A 23,855-nucleotide genomic window follows, 5' to 3' on the forward strand; every position below is an offset into this window, starting at 1 on the left:
TATCAAATTGTGTTCAAAGTTTAAAATCTCACACCATAAATCATCTCCTTACCGACCTCAGACTAACGGAGCAGTCGAAGCAGCAGCTAATAAGAATATTAAGACTATCCTCAGGAAAATGTGCCAATCACATCGAGATTGGTCAGAAAAACTGCCATTTGCATTATGGGCATATCGAACCTCAATTCGATCCTCCACTGGAGCTACTCCCTACTCCTTAGTGTATGGCATGGAAGCAGTCTTGCCAGTTGAAATGGAGATTCCATCTCTCAGGATTTTGTTAGAAAGTCAGTTGTCAGAAGCAGATTGGGTTCGTCAACGGTATGAAGAGTTGAATTTGATCGAGGAAAAACGACTGAGAGCGTTGTATCACGTGCAAGCTTATCAAAGAAGAGTCGCCCGTGCGTTTGACAAGAAAATCAAGGCCCGTCACTTACAAGTCGGGGATTTAGTACTCAAAGAGAACAGGGCACCGATTTTTGATCCCGAGGAAAGTTCAAACCAAATTGGGGAGGTCCGTTCATTGTCAAAGAAATATTACCAGGAAAAGCTGTCAGACTTCAAGATCATGATGGAATCGAATTACCAGAACCAACCAACCTTGACCAAATCAAACGGTACTACATTTAAGGAGGCCATCTTTGGCCGAATCAATTTCCTGCTACCCAGTTCATTATCTCCTTTCTCAGCCTTTTGCAGCCTTTTCAAAAAAAAAAAAAATTGTGCCTTTTATTTCTTAGCCCGATCACCTAACCTAGGGGAGGGAATTTCGAACTACGTTTTGGTCTGATCCCAAAATTCTGGGGTACGTAGGCAACCTGAGAAGTTACTTCAGGCCCGACCACATCAAAAAAAAAAATCTATTTCCCCACATAATAATAAATGAAAAAAAAAACTCAAAAGAAAAAGAAATTCAAAATGGGGAAGAAAATTCAGAAAAAAGGAAATAATTTAAAAGGAAATGCCACACAAGGGGCATTTGGGTTTTTGAGCCTCAAAATCCTTTTCTTTTATACCCAGTCCAAGCCTACCTATAAAAGTCCTCCTAAGTACCGTGCGAGAAGTCAAGGAAGATAGCAAAGCATGATTAGACAGCAACTCCAGAAGTTCAGAGAAGAGAAGAAAAAGATAAAAAATGATGAAGCCTGCTAAGTTGAAAACCCGAAAAGGGCGACTTAGGCAAAAATTAAGGCAAGCTCGCAAGGTTGAAAATCTGAAAGGACAACTTTGGCAACAATTAGAGCAAGAAAAAGAAAAAAGAAGAGCTCGCTAGATCGAAAACCTGAAAAGGCGATTGGATCTAGGCAAAAGTTAGAGCAGCAAAAAGAAAAACAGAAGAAAATCCCAAGCTGAGAGCGGTCCGAGCTGAAACATCAGAAGTCCGAATAATCAAGTTCAATACTTAGCTTAAACCAGGCATAGACTCAGAAGCCACAAGTATCTTGTCTACGATCGATCTGAAAATGTTTACTCCCCAAGTGAACCAAGGGAGATGAAGGGTGAATTCTATGATGAGTCTCGAAAGGAAATAATTTTGTACTCTTGAGCCTGACTCAAAACCTTCAATAAAATTAATCAAAATTAAAAGTTGAGTCTTTATTGCGCTTGTGGTAATCAATTATTTCAAACCTTCATACAAGGGGCATTTTCTTTCTTTGTTATAATGTAACTTTTCCCCCTTATACTAGGGGCATTTTTTTATGATGTGTTCAATTATTTTCAAGGCCATGGTCATTGTCAAACTAGGGGCATTTTGTCTTCGAGCAATGTTAATCCTAAAAAATAATAGGAACCCCAAAGTTAAGGTTACCCTCTTGATAACAGTTTTTCGAAAAACTTTTGAGGTTCAAAAGAAATAAAAACTCAGGTTTTAAATTCATAAAACTTTTTGATAAATCCTTGAGGTTCAAACAAAAGCATATTGGATCTCACATAGGAGATATAACATTCTTTCGTTCTCCAGATTCTTTTCCAGATTCAATCATTCTTGGAATCAATCATTTCTCTTCCAGATTCATTATCTTCCAGATTTATTCGTTCTCCAATTCGTTCTAATCAGTTTTCTCCAAAATTCATTCATTCCTTTGCCAGTTTTGCTCAGTCTCCGCCAAGGGTTATCTTGGATTTTTCTCAGTCTCCGCCAAGGGTTATCTTGGATTTTGCTCAGTTGCCGCCAAGGGTTATCTTGGATTTTGCTCAGTTGCCGCCAAGGGTTATCTTGGATTTTGCTCAGTCTCCGCCAAGGGTTATCTTGGATTTTGCTCAGTTCCGCCAAGGGTTATCTTGGATTTTGCTCAGTCTCCGCCAAGGGTTATCTTGGATTTTGCTCAGTCTCCGCCAAGGGTTATCTTGGATTTTGCTCAGTTTCCGCCAAGGGTTATCTTGGATTTTGCTCAGATTGCCCGCCAAGGGTTATCTTGGATTTTGCTCATTATCGTTCCGAGGTTTTTCTCGAAATTTTCCTCAAATTATGCCCAGTTTATGCTCAGTCTTGCTAAAATTTATGCTCAGGTTTTACTCAGTTTCACACAGTGCACACACTTGCACATTTGCTTTTTAAGTCAGGGAGAATTCTCTAAAATTCAAGGATCTGACACCTTCAGTGAGAGTTTGCGCTCAAGGACCTGACAACCTTTTGATTCGGGGAGAGCTTTATTCTCAAGGATCCGAACACCTTGACAAATTGCTAAATCAGGCTGCAAAATGAACTGTCACTAGCTTTGGCATTCAGATATCGCACTATCTACCAAAATAGATTTGCTATCTAGTTTGCTTCAACCCTCTGCCAAAGAGGGGCATCTGTAGACACCCCATTTTTGCATCCGCCTGATTAATCAACTCGTCAACCCGATCGCAAGGATTCCCAATGATGGATGTGTATTCCATTGCTTTACTTTGTTACCAGATTTGTTTCAGAAATCCAGATGAGGTATCTCGAATTGACAAAACCTTAGAAACCACGCTACGCTAGGAAAGTACGACCCCAGAAACATAGAAATCATCATCTCTTGCAGACCAAAAAGAAGCTTCACGATAAAAATCACTAAAAATTACCAAAATTACAAAATACCCCTAACCTCAAAACAACCTTAGAGCCTACGTTACGCTTAGGAAAACCCTTCGAACACATAAAATGACAAATCGGAACCAAATAAATCATTTCACCAATTTTAACAGAATTTGACAAAATTACGAAAATGCCCCTCATAAAGTTCACAACCATTTCACACAAAAATTTCATAAATAACAAAAACTAATATTTCCATTGAATTCCTTACGAAAAACCGATTCTAAAACATCCTAGAACATTAAAAACCGACTTAAAACGTGAAAAGTCCTCTCCGGGGGCAAAACGGTAATTTCACAATTTTCATGTAATAAAAATTCGAAATTAATAAATAAAACATTAAATAATTAAATTTAAACATTAATGAAATTAATTTAAAATTTTGAACCTAAAAAATCGATTCAATCGGACTCTCAGGCAAAATTGTTGAGGGTTCGTGGGATATTTCTTTAAGGACCCCTCCATTTGGGGGTCCAAAGAATTAAAGATATTTAGAGGGGGGTTCTCCAAAAATTAAAAGTAAATCAAGCAAGACTGAAGTCAAGGTATTAAAGTCAATCAAGTGAGACTGAAGTCAAAATTAAAGTCAATTAAGCAAGACTGAAGTCAAAATATTAAAAGTCAATCAATTAAGACTAAAGTCAAAACATTAAAAGTCAATCAAATAAGACCAAAAGTCATAATAGAATTATAATTGATTAATAACTCTATCTAATAGAGTTCTAACTTAAAAACAATTCTACCTAAAACAATTTGAATTAAAACACAATTCTACCTAAAACAATTCTAATTAAAACACAATTCTACCTAAAACAAGTCAAACTAAAACACAACTCTAATTAAAAGATCTCTAATTAAACACTAACTCTATCCAAATCAACCCCTAAAAACATCTATAAATAGAGGTGCTCACACCCTATTTTCGTATCAAATCATAAACCCTAAGAGAAGTAGGTCTAGAAGCTCCCCTAGCCCCCCATAAACCCTAGTTTTGGAGCCCCAACTCCTTAGCTAACATCCCTCCTTCAATTTTAGTCTAGAAAACACCCAAAAGCCTTCTAAAAACACCCCCAAATCCGCAACGAACTTGAAGAGTTCAGATTCAAAAACAAGGAGATACCTTGCCTCGGAGATCCGAAGTCAAATCCGGAAACAGAACGAAGCAAGGGAGCACGGTACAAGGAGCTCTTTTTGTCAGATCTGAGGGAACCAAGTCCTTGCCATCGGAAAGGTAAATTTTTATTTTTTATTTTTTTTTTTATCTAGGTTTTAGCAATGTAATTTACTTGGGAATTTAGTAGAGACCGGCTTTGGCCGGGCGGGGTTGGTGCCTAACACCTTCCAACCCCGTAACTTGATCCCCGAATTCAATTTTTTTTGGTTTTAGATTAGTTTTTATCCGTTTAGAGTCATTGATCGGTTCCTAGACCGTAATAACTAGGTGGCGACTCCCAAACCTCAAGGGTCAAAAGCGGATCCGCGCACCCCGCGGATCGAGGGCGCTTTCAATACCCTTAAAGATCCAACACGTTTAAGATGACTTCCAAATTTTATTGACCTCAACATTACCTTCGTTAGATATGAGCTCTTGACTGAATATGAATGTTGTGACTTGAATAATTTTTTACATCTTTTAGTAAACTTCTTTCTGAATTTTCCTTCTTAGTGGGATTTTTTCTTTCTTTTTTTGGTGCACTAATTTTTACCTAAGTTGCCTTTTTAGGTTTTTAACCTAGTGGGTTTTGCGTTTCTTTTTCTAAGGATGCCTTAATTTTTGTTTAGGTCGTATTTTGAGGTTTTCAACCTAATAGGCTTTTTTTTTTATGATTATGCTCTAACTTTTGCCTAAGTCACCTTTTCTGGTTTTCAACTTAGCGGGTTCTCTTTTTTTCTTGATGATCTTGAATAATCAATTTGGCAACTTTTTTTAAAAATTTTCTACTCAGTGGAATTTTTTCTTTTTTTTGTGGGTTAATTTTTTCCTAGGTTACCTTTTCAAGTTTTCATTCTAGTGGGTTCTGCTTTTCTTTTTATGAGGATGCCTTGATTTTTTCCTAGGTCGTCTTATGAGGTTTTCAACCAAGCAGGCTTTCTTTTTTATGGTTATGCCTTAACTTTTGCCTAAGCCGTCATTTCGGATTTTCAACTTAGCGGACTTCTCTTTCTTCTTGATGATCTTGAATATTCAACTCGAAAACTTATTGGTTCCCTACACCTTAACTGAGTCAATTAACATTCAGGAGAACTTAATAGGTAGGCTTAAGACATGGTTTAGAAAGAAAATGTATAAGGCTCAACTTCCCAAAATGCCCCTAGTTTGATGTTCTTTTTTTTTGTCGATTCTTTTTTTTCTAATACCCCTAGTTTGGCATTCTTTTCTTTTTTATCAATTTTTTTGATTATTTTTTTAATGCTCCTAGTTTGACATTCTTTTCTTTTCTATCAATCCTTTGATTTTTTTTTCCTAATGCCCCTAATTTGGTATTCTTTTCTTTTGAATCTTTCAATAAGGGATTTTTTTTGGATGACACCTTTCTTGAGAGAATATATTATTTTTTACGTGACCGAACCTGAAGTGATTTCTTAGGTTACTTATGTACCCCAAATATTTTTTTTCTCTTTTGGGATCGAGTCAAAACATAGTTCACACAAAGATTTCCCTCCCAAGGTTAGTTGGTGTAGTTTAGAAAGAAGAGACTAATGATTTTTATAGGTTGTGAGGGGTTAACGAAGGTTATCTTTTTTCTTGACAAAACAGGAAAATGGTTTAACCAAAGAAGACTTCATTTGATGAAATGTTACTTGATTTGGTCAAGGTTCTGGGAACTAGATGTTTTGATTGCTCTGTCGAGTAAGGTCTTCTTTTAAGAATGAGTAATCTTCAGTCTTCTTCAACGAAATTGAGTATAATTGAATTCTTTGTATTCGACATTGACTCATTCAACCCTTTCCAAACTTCGAAAAAAAAATTCATATTCTGTTGCGAATGAGAACTCTCCTCTCTCGAGTGAAAAACATAATGAATCCCTTCTTAGGGATCTTAACACCTTTGTCGATGGTTTCAATTACATCATTCTTGATCGATAATCTTTGATTTGAAGTTCACCATCGACTTTATGCCTTGATCTATTTTGGTGCAATCATTAATACATTCTCATGAGACCATATAGGAACGTTGTTGAATTTCTCAAGTAAGTTTATTATTCTCTTATGTTCCCCTGAAGATAATGTAGTACCCATTTGCCTTTTTTGAGTATACTCTTTAATTCCAAGAACGATCAAGCTTGATTAGTGAGCCTTGAGTCATTCCTAATGTCAAATTTTTATGTTCACATCATTATTGCACCCATGATAATCAGAAATTTCTTTATTTTAATGGAATTAAAAAAATATAGACTAACAAACTCGATTAAAATTAAAAAATTAAAGAAAGACTAACGTAATTGAAATGACCAACTGAATTTAAAGATTGACAAAAATTGAACTAAAATTAAAAGGAAACTCAGGGACGTTTATCTACAAAGCGGGGAGGTCTTTCTAGGTAGATGGGCATAATACTATGGCGTAATGGTAGACTACTTGGACTTAACATTGGTACTTTGGCTTGATGACTCTTTTAACATACCCAAAGCAACATAGATGGTGGTTTAGAAAGTTTGGGAGAAATTATTACCTAAGTGGAAGTACACCAAGAGTAACCATTGATTCTGAATGTTTGACTCTTGAGCACATAATTAAAATTTTGATATAAATTAGTCCAAGTCTGATGGAAAATATCAAGTCCAAATGTATTATAAGTCTATAGTAGCCACAAGGATGAGAAAGGTTAGTCACAGGTTTACCCCTGATTGGGATTGAACCTTTGATCAGATAAATTAACTTGACTTTAAGATTGAATCTTTTTGGTATGAAATGGTCTGAATCTTTGAAAGTAAAACCAATTGGTTCAACCGGTTTAGTGTTGATCAGTTTGATCTATTTGTAGATTGAACCAATGGGTTCAAATTGATCGGTACATTTCATAGATTGGGTCAGACCGATATTGGGGATTTAGCTTGAACGATCTGGATCGGTCCGCCCACTTACCTGTTGGTTGGATTAAATAGAGAAACCTGATAACACCCATAGTCGATTCGGGTCGTAACCTATAGGAAGGCTCTTAAACTCTAGGTTTACTATGTGCAATGCAATTTATATGTCCACCCTTGCCCAAGTGCACCTATATACCTTTCGAGCATACTCAATCAGACGGTACGTGGTGACTTTGTTTGATATACTGTATAAGTATTCAAAGTGATAATTTGATACTTCAACCCAAATCTCTGAAGTCGAAAGACATTAATTTAATCCTCAGTTGAGAGGTGGGGTACGATGTTGAGCGAAGGCACTCTTAAGTTATTTCTCGTCTAGAATAGATGTCGTCTATCCTCTTAGTACGAGAGGTACAGTGGGGCAGGATCTAACTTAGGTACTGATTTTGGCCAAAAAGAGTAATTGGTGCAACTTAAATTAGCTTTGATAAACCGTATAAGTACGAGTCTAGGGTTGTAACTTTTATAAATGATTTAGCATCCTACAAGGGGACCGACCACGTACTAGTACTATGTTGGCAATCGGGATATGTGACTTTGCAGCTTACAATAGGACAAATTCTCAGGTCGCTCCAGCATGGGTGTATCGATATACCTTTTAGGATTACTTGAACAAACGGTATTGATGCCCCAGTTTTATATATCATAAGGTACGTGACTGGAGTTGTGATTTTCATGAATGACGTTGCATCTCACGAGGAAACTGGACCACACACTAGTGCCATGTTGGCCAGAAGGGACATGCAAGCATGCAATACAATAAATAAATGTGCTAGTGGTGTGTGCACAATAGGGTGGGGTGTGCTCAGGGCATTTTTCAAATAAATGGACCCGTGGGTCAGATCATCACAATATGGATATCACATAAATATTGATCAAGAAATACAAAAATATCCATAACATCGAAATCAAGATCAAGGTATGTGCATCAAAATGTATAACAATCAAGATCACGGCATATCAGATTGTCAATCAACTAGGGAAGTGAAAAAAAAAGAGCAACGATGATCAATCAATTAGGATAGCATGGAAAAAATATCAATCATTGATCAAATATTGAGATAAGCAATTTTTATTTTTATTTTTTATCTATGGTCCAATCAAGGATCGCTTTGGGTGACTCAAAACAAATCGAGATTTCAATGAATATTGAATTGATGATAAAATGCACTATAAAAACACAAATCTTTAGTGACACATTTTTCGCGATAGTCAAAATAAGCGCCACTGTACGCTATGGCAAAATGAAATTCTACACAATATGTCTTTGTTAAAAAAAAAAAAATAAATAACGAAAATTTTTGCAAAAAAATTAAATTAGAAAGCCCACGAAGTCGAAGTTGCGATTGTCGCTTCCGCTATCTCTAGTTTTAGACTTCCTCCATGTCTCTCTCCCGAAGCTGCGATCGTCTTCTTCAAGACTTACTCAAAGTCGTCTTCGATACTTCAACCATCTCCTTCTCTCTCTATCTTTGTCTCTCACACACACACACACACACACTTTGAGGGTTTCAAAGGATTTTTCATGTTTGAAGTCTCACACAGCTACAGACCACTCGAAATTATCATCGATTTTGGTTTCTTCATATTTCAGATCTCATAGATTGTGAGTTTTTTTTTCATTTTTTTAGCAAATTTGGTTTTGAAACATCGATTATGGATTTTCTTCATTTTGTTGAGCAAATCTGGATTCAATTGTGCGTTTTCGATCAGAGGTTGAAGGATTAAAATCCTGGTGAGTCTCTCTTTTTAGTTTCAAAGCATCAATCCTAGGGTTTTCAACTTTAGGATTCTAAATCCATAAAACCTAAATTACTGATTATATAGGTTAGTTTACAACATTGGTTGAGACTATATGTCTAATCATTTAAAGATTAAAACTCCCAAATCATTTTTCAGATTTTGATTAAAGATCAAAATCAATTTTAGTTTGGTTTTCATTACTTGAATTCTTATATTTTTTGTACATTTTCTCCAAATAACTTTTATGTTTCTATTTTTTTTAAATTTTATTTGTTGATATGTAAGCTATGAAAATGTTAAAATTTGAGGATTCCTTTCTAATTATTATGTAATATTTTAATTTGGTATTGGTATGATGTAATATTTCAGTAATAGCAAATTTGGACTTATTTATTTTATTTTAGATTTTATTTGATCAATTGGGTTTTCTATTTTTCTTTCTGTGGTCTATCTAAACATGCATTAGTAACCATCTATATTTATGTTTCTGGCCTTACCCTTTACTAAATGATGAATTACTAGGTGTCTTTGGGCTTCTGTTTTTCTTTATTCCCCTGATTCATGAAATGCAGCATTTCTCTTTATTACATTCATAATTCACAACTTTAATTGTATTTTTTTTTCAAAGATAATCTTGGAAATTTGTCAATATGGTAATTTTGATTCAGCACAAAATGGCATTCAGTGAGGTTGTGTATTTGAATAGGAAGGTGGAAGCTGCTGTGGATATGAAATGGCAGAAGGTGACTGTTGTTATGACACATGGCTGCTACTATGGTATAGGTGGGAAATGGGGACATTGAAATCTCAAAGTATTTTTTTTTTTTTTTGCATTTTTAGTTGGATCCATTCTGAATTCATAGTTATTTACTTTTTTTGTTAGTGGGATTTTATGTGTTAGATGACTGCTTGCTTGCAATTTTCTATTTCACTGCGGTATGGTGTGGACCCTGTAAGATTTTCAAAACAGTGAGATTGAATAATGTGGAATTCATTTGCCTTTCAGCATATTCAAACCGGGTATTATTTTTCTTAAGGTACTTACTCCTTGATAATCTTTTTTGTAGGTAAGTTAATATCTCCTTTCATCGAGGAGTTGAGCAAGAATATCCTCATGTAACAACTTAAAAGATTGATGTCGATCAGGTAAGATGAGTTTGTGCCATTTAGTTATATTTCTTCATAGTTTATTTTTTTTCTTGTGGTTTTGATTGTATCATAGATGAACTTAGCTACACATAACCTTTAATGAACCAAATAAAAGGTTACTTATAGAGGTATGCGCTTCTTGGAGAATTTCTTGGACTTCACACATCTCAAGGTCCCTGCTACAAACTACTTGTTTTTCATTCTACTCCTTGATTGTCTCAAACTCTCCCCTGACGTTCTGCTCGTCAAAGAAAATCTAACACTCAATTAGGAGGCTATCTCATAGTTTTTTCTCTATGTGAAAATTAAATGAATCAATTAGACTAATTTTTTTCTTAAATATACCACGCTTTCCATCCCACTTAAAAAGAAAAATCCTTCAAATTCCTAGAAGGTCTTGCTCTGTAATTTCTAGAATTATGAGTGATCTCCTCTCTTTTTTTTTTTCCTTTGGGCTGGTTTTAGCGTATTTGTTGGTGCTTTTATTCGTTTGGGCTTATCTAGTGTTTTTCAATAGTAGATTTTTTGGAATTATCCCTACCTGGATGACGAGCTTGTTTTATGTCTCATCATTCACCTCAGGGTTTTCGATGGTATCAACTGTTTCTCTTTCTTTTCTCCAATAAATTTTACTGTGCTTACTTCAAGATGACACATGTATTACATGTGAGAAATTTGTGCTTTGCTTATTATTTAATCTATGATTGCATCTGACATTTTGTTGCATTTACTTCATAAGAGATAGGTGTGCATATATATATATTTTTTGATAAGTCTAAGTGTGCCTTCTAAAATGGGTTAAGTTTCTTTTTTGCATTATTACTTATCAAATTTTTATTTCTTTCTGTATTATGATTGAAAATTTTCTTTTTTACAGTAATTCATGTGGAACTTATTAAAAATAATTTGTTTGCAGAAAGGGCTTCAAAACACTTTAAGTGATCTAAAGATCTACTGTGGTAAAAGAACTCAAACCTAATTGTTTTTTAAATATTTGAATATTATTTCTTTTTCACTAATAGCAACGTTGAACGTAAGTATATATTCTTGCTCTCTAGCCAAGCTTTTGTTGTTGCTCATGTATACTTCTTTCCATATCTTTTTATGCTCATATTCGTCAATCCAAAGTCCAAACAGCAATTCTCTTTCAAGGTGATTACTTGTGTTTTTTGGAATATGATATGATTATAGGATGAGTCATGCTCCTAACACCTACTTTTGAAAGTTTTATAATTCTCTTCAGGTTATGTTTGGTGGAGTTCAATGTTTTTGAGATCTAGAGTGTTGTGTCTAAGTGGACTAAAATATTGAACTATCTAGTTGTCGTTCTTTGGCTGGCTAGATGTCTCTGCTTACCTTCATTTTAATCCTTAAGTTTATGGCATAACTCCAGTGATAACCAAACGATCAAAATTAGAGATCAATGTGATTTAGTAAGTCATTGGTAGAGAATAAGAGGTTAGTGAAGTAGAATCTGACGATTTAAATTTCAATATCAGTTTGAGTGGAATAAACTCCATTGGATCCTTTGTCCAAATGATATTGTGGCACCACTAGAATGAGGAAAAAAAGAGAGGTTGCACCTTAGGGTATTTGAGCATCAAACAAGTTTTATCCATTTATTTATTGAATTTAAATATATGGATTCATATGCTTGTGGGGGCAGTAGAATACACTCGACTAGCTTAGTCATCCCGAAGTCCGGTGGTTCCCCCCCCCCCCCCCCCCCCCCCCCCCCCCCCCCCCCCCCCCCCCCCCCCCTCATTCAACTATCTCTCTCTGAATCTGGCGAAGAAACTGTACTTTGATCAATTGCTACCTCTCTTTCCCCTACAACGTTAGCGTAGGGAGAGTAAAGTAGTAGCAACCTATGCAATAGTGATCTAAGTACTCCGAATGACTTTTATAATTAGTAAAAATGCCTCAGGAGAGAGCAAAGTAATAGCGACCTAAGTAGGCCATGCAATCTCTGTGGTAGGTAAAAGTGCCTCAAGAAATAGTGAAGCAAGACCTTAGCAGGCAAAACGAACTTTAGATCAAGGAAAGTGCATCAAGAGAGAGTGAAATAGTGGTAACCTAAGCAGGCCTACCCACTTCTTTGTGATCAACAAGAGCTTGCCTCAAGAGAGAGCAAACAAGTAGCAACCCTATATGCACACCACACCAAATTGCCTTTGACCCATAAGTCAAGCTCACAATTATTTATTGCCCAAGTCAGATCAAGCAGTTGAACCAGTCACTCTTTATTTTGGAGCTTACCTCTTCCTCCTCATTCTTCTTTCCTAGTTTCTTTGCAAAAAAAAGAGTTCATTTTATTTCTTAGTTTGGGCAATTTTGTCTTGCTGTGTGACATGGCTGTGTATTTTCGGGAAAAGTCAGCTTGATTTCGGTCCCTATATGATACAAGTCCTGACACTATTTAATGCCACGTTGCTTGTAGTCTCGAAGGTATTTACATCTTCCAATGTTCCAATTTTGCAATGGCCTTCTCGTACAAGCCAATGGTTTGCAGCTCTATGCATCATGATTTGTGTAAGCTGGTCAAAATCAATCCTTGCACCTCAGTGTTACATCCAATTCTGCCACAAATCTGGTGTGATCAAGCCTGTCTTCTGTGAATGCAAGGGTCCAGGGGCGACCAACTGTCAGGTTAGGCTGGTACAAAATGGGATGTCTACACCTGATATTACTTTGGTGCTGGAAAATCAATTAGTGAGAAGAAACAACCAAGAATAGAGCTTAGTGAATATAAAAGGAATGAAATCTAGGACTTCATTAATAATAAATGCAAAGATGGTATTTTGGTCGGCAAATCCCCACTCCTCCTCCCACAACAACCCCCCCCCCCCCCCCCCCCCCCCCTCCCTTCCCTTCCACCCTTGAACGTGTCAACTTAATTATTGATTAAATAATCTTTTCTAATTAAGACAACCAATTGCTAATTTCAGCTCCCCCCGACTTCCACAAGCTAACAAGTCAAAATCTCCCAAGGCAACAAAATAAAATTATATAAGTTGACCAAAAAGACGACTCATTAGTATGCATGATGTCAACAATGCTATGCACTCTTTAAGGCCACAAATACCTCCTGCACACTGTCATTCCATGGTATGGATCAAGTAAACTAGAAACAGTGTGCTACTAAAAACATTTAGGGTTGAAAAAACTTTTGGCAAGATTAACATAAAAACCTCTACAACAACTGAAGATCTTGTAGATTTTCTTTGTACTCTTCCCTTTCTCTTCTGCATAGATGCTTCATCACTATATCCACATTTCATTTGGTTGTTGGATATGATTATTTTTGAGAATCTAGACCAAAGTTATACTTGGCTCAAGAAAACCAACTGAAGCTTACTACATATTGCTGATATTTTCAAGTTTTTTCCTATTCCATTATTGATGATCCCCCTTACTATTGACATGTGTATTTTACTGCAGCCAACACTCCACTTCTTTCACAATGGGAAAAAGGCCACTAAAGTCGTTGGTGCTGATATCAAACTTTGAAACAGACCATGGAAAGCCTTTACAAGTAATTAGTATGCATTCCACTTCTTTAATACATACATACATTACAAACATGTGTATTTTTTTTTTTTTTTCAAATGATTCGAAGGATGCGTGGATTTCTGGAAAGCGAACAGTCGTTAAATAATATTAACCACTTAGATATAATTTTGAAATTTTAAAATTGGTTGAGTTGTACAAGAATTTTTTTCGTGGGTTTTTAAGGTATTGGAATTAAGATAATCTAATATGAATCTGTCTTAGTTTAAATGGTTCCAAGTGGTTGTAGTTATCTGTTTTTATATGAGTCATTTTTCATGAGTCCATCAATCCCAACTCATTAAACTATTAGATATCTTCTTGTTTTGACAATTTGAAACTCACCATGGTTAACAACTTGACATTGTAGGAGACCTGCTCTGACTCATGTGAGAATGTTGAACTAAGATTGCAGTATACGCGTTTTAAATTGTGAGGAGTTTGACAAGGCTTATCTATATTTCTAAATGATTGAGTTGATACAATACATATCGAAATGTGACGATTCATTGTATTTTCTTGAGAAATTTTGCCACCTTATATGAGAAGAGTCAATGCTTCAACATATATCTTGATTGAGCTAAACTTTTTTAATCTGTTCAGAACAAATTTTTCTCTTTAATGCTAGTCCTTGTATGAGGTGTTAGTGAATCTAACTTTTTTTAGTAGTAAATAAAGCATAACTTGTTGCATATGATTTTCAACAATTAGTATATAAAACATAATTATCTGGATAAATAATTCATTTTTCTGTTGCACTTAATATTTGCAGATGGAACCTGGACAAAGTTCATCTGGTGAGAGGACAAAGTCAAAGAGAAAAAGAAACTAGAGTCTTTGAAGCAACAATAGATTGTAAGAGATGTTGAAGTGGAAAGACTCAAGGAATTGATCATTACTCTAATGAGAAAGGTAAATTCTCACTGATAATTGAATATATTGTGTTTTAAAATATTTTATTAATAAATAAATATTGAATGATATGACTAATTTGATTAATGTATATGAATTGTAGGTTGATGAGCAGTACAATCAGCCCGACAGTGATCAGTGCCCACAACAACCATCATGATAGATAGTTTTATTTTTTGAGTGACAAACATGAATTTATAAGTATCAAACATGGATTTATAAGCATTGACTTTTAATTCAATTGACTTATTATTTTGTTATACTTGTCTCTTAACTAATTTGATTTACTAAATAATTGTGTATAATTAACAGGTTGTATAAAAATAGGTATTTAATTACAAATAATTTTTAAAAAAATAACAAAAAAATCTTATTAACGGTTATTAACGGCGGCCATTACCGTCACTCTAGATATTCAAATTATATTTATAGCTACGGTAAAAAACTAATTAGCGGCTGTTTTTGACCGCCACTATAGGGCTCCATATGGCCTTTAGCTACGCCACCTATAGTAGCGTTACACGTGGCCATCACTATTAATAATAGCGGTGGTTTTTTAGTATTTGCGACGGTTTTTGACCCCGCTAAAAATCTAAATTTTTTTAGTGATGATAGTTGTGGAGATGAGGAGTTTTGATTTTTATTTATTTATTTTTTTGCATTTTTCAATTTATTACTCAAAAAGCTTCTCCATAAAAACTTAGATTATCTCGACTAACACATTAAGATTTCAAATTTTACAAAGAGTCATTAGGCCAACATGATCAATAATCCAATGTCATGGCTTTCTAGATTTCAAGGAAAATGTTTGGATTCAATAATATTAAAAAATAATAGTTCTTAGATTCAAATTTCAATGAAAATATAGCTATTGACTTTGACCAAAGTCCTAAAGTTGAAAGATAAAGAATATATATATTGAAAACTTCTCTTTCAAAATTTATTGAATTGATGGCATAGGATAATGCCACGTGCGAACTCGACCCATAGTAAAAGTAAAGTCTTATTGAGTTAGACTTATACTGTTGTGATGAAAAATCCTTACTAAAGAATGTGATTCCCAAGGTTTGGGGTGGGACCCACAATATTATAAAGGATCAAATACCTATCAAAAATCTTATTTGAAGGGTTCTAATCTTAAAAAATGAGCAAGCAGGTCCCATCTAATGTTTGTTGTAACCAACTCTAAAATGCATTTTTTTAATATATGCTGCCACAAGCAATACTTTAACTTTTTTTTTTCTTATTGTGCTGCTGCCAGCACACACAACACAACACAACACTCAAAACTCTTTTTTTTCATATTCAATTCGTAAATGATTCTTGATGAATTTTAAAACCCCTGAAAATGAACATTTAAATCACTTCAAGAAACGTCTAAACAAATCTAAGGCAATATTGACTAAAAGAATGGCATCAAATTAATTTTTGACAAGAAAATACACATGCAAGAAAACTAATGTCAATTTTTATGAAAAACTAACAGCCTATTTAATCTATGATGAAAAGAAAAAAAAAATTAATTACTAAGAAATCTAAGCAAAATCTTTGTTAAAAAGAAAAATTGAAATCCACCTGCAATCATTAGATTATGTTCAAACCAACCAACCACAGCTATTAAAAATAAACATATCTGGTGGCTTTAGATATCCTTCAGTGAAATGATGAAGAAACTATTTTTCTAAGTTCTTTTTTTCTAAACCCAAGGTTTGAAAATGGGAACAAGAGACCCCAAGACTAATTGGGATGCAAGGAATCAGATTCAAAGAAGTCGACAAAGAATGCAACCCACCCTTTTTTTTTATTATATGTGTTGCTGTCAGCACCACACTAACACCTTTTTTTTTTTTTTGTTTATTAAACGTTGCTGCCACAGCACACAAACACACAACTCCTTTTTGTTTATTAAATGTTGCTGCCAGCTTCATCTTCATCTCCATTTGATGGCCAACCAATCTCAGAAATTTATACGGATACATTCTTGAACTCTAACATAGCCAAAGCAGCGTACACGACATCGATCTGTGCGAACAACAGGCTTTCGTAGCAAGATTCGAGATTGGATCCAAAGCCCTTGAATTCGGTTGGAAAAGCACATAATCAAGAGGAACTTGTTTTAGATTTCCCTTATGTGCGAGGAAAGGATATGCGTTTATTAACAGAGACTGATCCTTATTTTACATGAAAATTCAAGATCTGAGATATTATAAATCCAAATGTTTAAAAAATAAAATAAAATAAAATAAAAAAAGAGAAAAACTGAATTTTGTTTTAAATAAATAAATAAATAAATTTTAAAAAAAAGAGAAAAACCGAAATCTATTTTTTTTAAGAGAAAAACTGAGTTCTGTTTTATAAAAAAAAATATAACAAATATATATAAATATATATTAAAAAAAAAAGGAAAAAAGAAAAATGAAAAACTGAATTCGGGTAAAAAAATAAATTTATTAAAAGAGAAAAACCGAATTTTGCTTTGAATTTTTATTTTATTTTTATTTTTGAAAATAGAGAAAAACTGAATCGGGGTTCTTCAAAAAATATTTTTTTATATTTCGGATCACATTCTCTTTTTTACAAGTATGAGCGATGAATAAGCAAAGATCTTGCCTCATCATTTTCTTGAAAAATTTTAGACTATTTTAGATGCCTCCAAAAGTGATCCTTGATTGGGATCATTTATAAATTACTTTGAAGAATAGAACTTTAATGCCAACAATCCAACGTCATTTCATTTTCAACTTTTGAAAATTTAAAATTATTATGGGTCACAAAATGTGACTCCAATTGCACCTTAAAAAACAAAATTCCAAAATAAAATACTCAAAATCCAGTCAAATGATCCACAATTGAGTCAAGTAACAAAACTAATAAAAAAAATGAATAAATAAAATAAATAAAATAAATAAAATAAATAAAATAAATAAAATAAATAAAATAAATTAGGTCTATTTTACACACTACAACAAATATGGAAATTATGGACGGTTATAAACGGTTCCTAACTTAGTATGAAATGGTTTATAGACAACGTCGTTAATGAATTTAGACATCGGATTTTATAAGACTGATGTCCAAAGTCTGAAACTTTAGACATCGGTTACAAACCAATATCTAAAATTGTCATAAATTGATATCTAAACTTAAAAAAACAAAATTCCAAAATAAAATACTCAAAATCCAGTCAAATGATCCACAATTGAGTCAAGTAACAAAACTAATAAAAAAAATGAATAAATAAAATAAATAAAATAAAATAAAATAAAATAAATAATAAAATAAATAAAATAAAATAAATTAGGTCTATTTTACACACTACAACAAATATGGAAATTATGGACGGTTATAAACGGTTCCTAACTTAGTATGAAATGGTTTATAGACAACGTCGTTAATGAATTTAGACATCGGATTTTATAAGACTGATGTCCAAAGTCTGAAACTTTAGACATCGGTTACAAACCAATATCTAAAATTGTCATAAATTGATATCTAAACTTTAAAAAAAAACAAAATTAATTTTTTTTTCTACGCACCTATGACCCACGGTCAAAATAGACCTAAATAGAAAACATCAAGGTGCTCTATCACATTAATTTATACACAAAAAGAGTTACAATGAGTTATAATTTACAAATCTAGAATTACAATGCATTGATAAACCCTTCACAATCGTTACACAAGCACAATCGAGCAGTCTTTCGTGTCACTACATTGCATACTCTCACGATGTGCTTCCGCACCTGCAAATGAGTGTCTGAGAAGCAAATGTTCCTGATCAACCAAAGAACCAAGGACTATAAAGTGAGAAACCTTCATAAAATTTATTGTCAGTTTATGACCAAATAATGCAGCTGATGCCATGCCTGTAAAAATTTTGGCAATGGTTGTAGAATATTTCTTCAAAATTGTGTCTGCATGTATCAGATAAAGTTTCGATTAAAATGGATTCTACATAAATATTTACTAATGTATAGAACACTAGTTCATAAAAGCCATCGATTTAGAATGAGTGTACTAGAGAGTTGTATATAAAAACTAAAGCAACAATGCATAAACAATAAAAATAAAACAGAAAAAATAAATTTATTAAGCATTTTCCCCTACAACTTTCTCAAGATGTCTAAGATGGGAATTTTTTGTTCTCATTTTACTGTCCGTGATACATGATGCAGTATATCCTACTTAAAGATTTGATGAAGAATAAGAAACTTGAAAAAGAACAATCTAACCTCAATATTTGAAGAAAAATGAGGACAAAATTCCCTGAGCTGCATTGTTTAATGTCCAAAGCATGGTAGCTTTCGAGTGTCCTTGAAGTATATCAAACCTATCAAGCCCTAGAAACTATCAAGACAAAATCAATTATGAATACAAATTGTGACATACAGAAAAAAAAAATATTGATTGCACCACAGCCAGGGGCCACTGATGCCAGCAAAGACAAAGCCATTGACATCAACTTTGTGGTGGCTAGTCCAGAGGCAGCATGGCCTTCCATAGGCTTTCTTGAACGATGGTGACATGGCCAATCTGGCCTTCCACAACTACGTCACTTATGAATGAGAATAATTTGAACAAGCTTTGAAACAGTGATGGTTTGTTGTGATGGAAACATAGGAGCAGGTTGGGGAGGGCTCGCCAAAATAATTGTTAGTTAAAGTATCTAGCAAAGCTGATCATACTTAAAGGAGGTGTGCTTACATGCACCCCTGATGATCCTAATCATCTGATACACAGTTTTTTCCCCTCGTTACTACTTGTATAGTTTTTAATTGTGATTATACGATCACCTTATTGGGAAGATTTTTCATCCAGTACACCTTTCCCATCAATAATACTCAAGTCTTCCCCACACACACGCACACTTGTTTGTCTGTAAAGAAGCTGAAACTTTAAGGTTGTGGAGGAGAAACAGACCTTGCAAAAGCACTTGCGAAGTGTTTACACTCTGCTCTCATTGGACAGGCATTGCAATTCGGCTTGCTTTTTGTACAAAATACCTGCATTAAGATTGAAGCATGCCATTCTCTTTTAGTGTTGTTTTTGATCAATCGCAAGTTAGTAGCAGATGTCCCTTATAATTCTCGTATAGTAACATACCTTTCTAAATGTAATCATTTGATAATGTAGTTCATACCTGTGATTGCATGATATATTAAATCAGTAAAACATATATGGAGTTAAGACCTTATTGAACAAGCAGATTAAGCAAAGCAGATCAGATAAAATGTTCCTCGTCAAGTTTTTAGGGAAGCTTACTTGGAATTGATGTATAGAAGCTTATAGGTATAATGGAGAAATTCTTTGTAAGAAATGCGGCCTGACCCATGTATTGAAGCACTAGACATGGGTAAATAATGCAAGAAAACCTAATCTACATGACAAGCAGAACATAATAAACAACTTAATTTACCGGGCTTCCAAAAGAATTCTAAAGGTACCTCATCCCACAGCAGATGATCCTAAACATCCTATCTGCAAACAAATTCCCAGGCATCCAAAAGAGTTCTAAAGGTACCTTATCCCACTGCAGATGATCCTAAACATCCAATCTGCAAACAAATTCCCAGGCATCCAAAAGAGTTATAATACTACCTCATTCTGGTAAGTCAATTTTCGACTGAGAACATGTCCTAAGATAGCCATGATAAATAAATAAATTGAGCCCTACTCTCCCTTGAAGGTTTAGATTTTAAATTTCTAAGATATTTTGAACCACTTCCCAGTTATCGGCAAACATAATAATTTATTGAAAGTAATGCTTACCATCATGTAATTTCTCCACATGAACTTGTAGTCCTGAAATGGAAGATAAAACTACAAAAGACCAAATATGTAGGTTTAGTAGAACTAACAGATGAACATTCTCTCTTTGTTTTTTTCATATGTTATATAGAAATAATGAATGGCAAAAGGAACCACATTGTTAGTTCTTAAAGAAGAAAATGTATGAGATGGAAGGGAAAAATACAGCATTCTTACCAGAAATGGCAGGAGTGAGAACACCATCACCTATCACCATGCAAGCACCAAATAAAACTATAAGAAGTAAACCAGTTCTCAGTCTTTTATGTTTTTCTAGAAAAATGCAAGATCGTATAGGCGATATCCCTAACTTTTAAATTTTTTTAAGAGGTGAATGGCACAATAATTTTGGGCCTAAAGAGTGCCATGACATGTAATGTGACCAATATGCAAAACATGCATTTGTGATCAACAACTTGGGTTTCGTCCACACACGTACCTATCAGGAGGTTCGCATGGCAAATGGATTATGTAGGCTCCACAACTTTCACATTCACTGCGGGTATCAGCATCAGATGGACCTGACAACATCTCGATGGGCTTACCATAGCTTGAGTCAACCCTGTAGGCACCTTTGGTGTTGGCTAGAGCTCTAGCTAGCTCTACCACGTATTTGACCTGATCATCACAACCAAATACATCAGATCAGATACACATACAGGACATCAAAGTTATAATATATGTAGCATCTTCATTAGCTTATTGATGGCATGAAATCCAAGTGGTTGGCCAAGGAACAATGAAGTTTAGGTTAAGAAATCAATCAAGTTTGACGTTTTATCAGGTAAATCAAGTCCTAGGTTTAGTTTGCAATAAAATGGAACCATTAGAAAAAGATCATGATGTTGACTGCTTTGTTGTAGTAAACCTCAATGTTGACAGAAGTAGCATTTAACATCATAGGTGAGAAGCACTCTCCATTTTCGTCCACAGAAGGACTCTCCATTAATCCTTCCAATTGATAACGCTCACGATCTCGATCTAATAGTGGATAATAAGCACCTTAGCCACTTTAAATAAGTGTATAATCAGCTCATTGTTATGGACAATGGCATAGAAAATTACAAGGATTAGAAATATGGCAACAAATGCTCCACATTGCAAGGGCATTGAATGGGAATATGAAAATTGTGGTCAAAAGCATTTTTTGTGTTGGTGCAAAAATGGAGTTAGACATGCCTGAAAGTTCTAGAACAACCCAAAAGTTGTATACCATAAAAAAACAAAAAGAAACGTCCTCACTAAAATGCCATAACATAAGAAAAATGAGAGGTTCTCAAGTCCCTTTTGAACATATCAACCAAAAGTGCACATCATAAGCATTTAACAAGGTAACTGCAGTTTTTAAACTCCAATGACATGACTCACTTTGAAAAGGAAGCAAGAAAACTAAAGTGAAAATGACAAGAGAAAGATTTTCCTTTAGGTTGTCATCTGAGTTAAAAACTAAATCAAATGATGAATAATTAGGCCCTAAGAGTTTACTAGGATACAGACATAACCTCGGTAATGTTTTCCACAATAGTGAATCTTTCAGCTAAGAGTATGAATTTGAATTTGAAGGTCATGCTGATCAAAAACATGGTTGTTACTATATGGGCCTATCTTTTATGAACAAAGGACAAAAAAGTGCAGGTTTCAGATGGAAAATTTAAGTTTGATTCCTAATGTAATAACATTGGATGTTTTGTGCACAAAGATATCACAAGGTTGCATCAAGTTCCAAAGTATAAGCAAACCAATTGAGCTAAACACATCATGCCTAGGTAATATGGCTCTCTGACAATAAGCAACTAAGAAATTGTTACTTCTATTATATGACTCAGCTGTTAGATGGATAATTGATATTAGAAAGTTATTAGGCTGAAATGCATATTTTATGAGTCGAAATAGGAGTACCATTTTTAACTTATGCATTTAATTTTGAAAATCAACAAGATGTATTATTTGTTAAAGAAGATGAGTACAAACGGTTAGGGAAGAGAATTCCCACACTAATCTATCTATTTACGATATCTTTTATTGCAATAACCCCGACCCTATTTTCCTTAGTGTATGGAGAAGATAATATAGTTCATCCACTAGCCAATTCCTTAATGTGGTCACTAGCCTTCAAAGATTCATCTTCATATCCCACCCATTCAAAGGGTACTGAAGGTAGTACTTAAAAAAATAACAAAATGTTACTAATGATGGATAATAAAGTGTATTAGAAACAATGTTATATGAAGAACTAATGGAGAAAAAGATCATTGACATTTTTGAGTCAAGGAAAAAAGAAATTATAGATTGACTGAAGTTGATTACCATATTGGGAGGATGAGACACGTGAAATCTGAGTTGCAATTTCTAAATTACAGTGTTTATCCACGTCATACGTAGGTGCTGCAATAAGAAAGGATAAAAATCATTAAATAATGATGTCAGGATCATTGTTAGGTCAAAGAGTAGTAGAAAAAATTACAATTTTTCCTCTTCCAAATATAGGATTCAGAGCAATCAAAATAGATACGGATCCATTCACAAGGTATGTATGTTTCTAGAAAATAAGGTGGAAAGCAAAATCACTTTATGAAAGAATAACGTATCAATGACTCCTTACCATGCCCCAATACCCAGGGTTATAAATCCCAACTCCTTCGATAATAGACTGTTATACATCAAGAAAAAGAGTTAGTATGTTGAAGATTTAGTCCCACATTATCTACAAGTTTTGAGAAAAAAAGAGGAAGAAAAGCAATACCTGTTAGCACTTTATTATTGATAAATTAGAGTTTGTCCTCTTGATCAAAGATAATCCACATAAAACAGTGAAACTCAATTCTAGAGTCAAGATAAGAATTGAGTGTAAGCAGAAATTCTTAACTACAAAAAATAGTGAAACTCAATTGTTGTGAGAAACCAACATCACTTGTTAGATGAATACATAAGAATGTTGCCATCTACTACAATATTTCAATTTGAAAGAGGCAATAAGGCCACACTCAGAATTTAGCTCGACCCTATCAAAGTAATTTCAGTGCACTTAAAATGGAAGTAGAAATCACATAAATCCAAAAACATATTGTAGACACCCCATTTTCGCACTTGCCTGATTAATCAACTCGTCAACCCGATCGCGACGATTACCAATGATGGATTATTCCAGTGCTTTATTTTTTATCAGATATATTTCAGAAATTCAGATGAGGTATCTCAAACTAACAAAACTATAGAAACCATGCTACGCTAGGAAAATATAAGCTCAAAAACATAGAAATCATCATCTTGCAGATAAAAAGAATCTTCACAGTAAAAATTACTAAAAAATGACCAAATTATCAAAATACCGCTAACCTTAAAACATCCATAGAGCCTACATTACACTTAAAAAAATCTTTTTAAACACATAAAACAATAAATTGAAACCAAATAAACTATTTCGCCAATTTTCACAAAATTCAACAAAATTATGAAAATGCCCCCCATAAAGTTCACGACCATTTCACACAAAAAACTTCATAAATGACACAAACCAATATTCTCATTGAATTCCT

The 23,855-nt window shown here is 34.1% G+C and overlaps 1 long non-coding RNA gene across 16 annotated transcripts; it reads left to right on the forward strand.

Moving 5' to 3' along the window:
• Positions 1-8,561: 8,561 nt before the first annotated feature.
• LOC147406026 (uncharacterized) lies at positions 8,562-14,757 on the forward strand. 16 transcript variants are annotated; one of them, XR_015176264.1, is made up of 7 exons: positions 8,562-9,713; positions 9,803-9,870; positions 9,969-10,047; positions 10,967-11,009; positions 13,492-13,585; positions 14,372-14,511; positions 14,615-14,757. It is a non-coding gene; the product is annotated as an uncharacterized LOC147406026 (long non-coding RNA). The 16 variants fall into 16 exon arrangements; XR_015176260.1 differs by having other exon boundaries at positions 9,803-9,853; XR_015176261.1 differs by having other exon boundaries at positions 8,562-9,684; positions 9,785-9,870.
• The last annotated feature ends 9,098 nt before the right edge of the window (positions 14,758-23,855 follow it).

The sequence above is a fragment of the Akebia trifoliata genome, chromosome 3 (genome assembly GCF_017979445.1).
Source record: "Akebia trifoliata isolate Shusen 1 chromosome 3, ASM1797944v1, whole genome shotgun sequence".
In the NCBI taxonomy this organism is placed as follows: Eukaryota; Viridiplantae; Streptophyta; class Magnoliopsida; order Ranunculales; family Lardizabalaceae; genus Akebia; species Akebia trifoliata.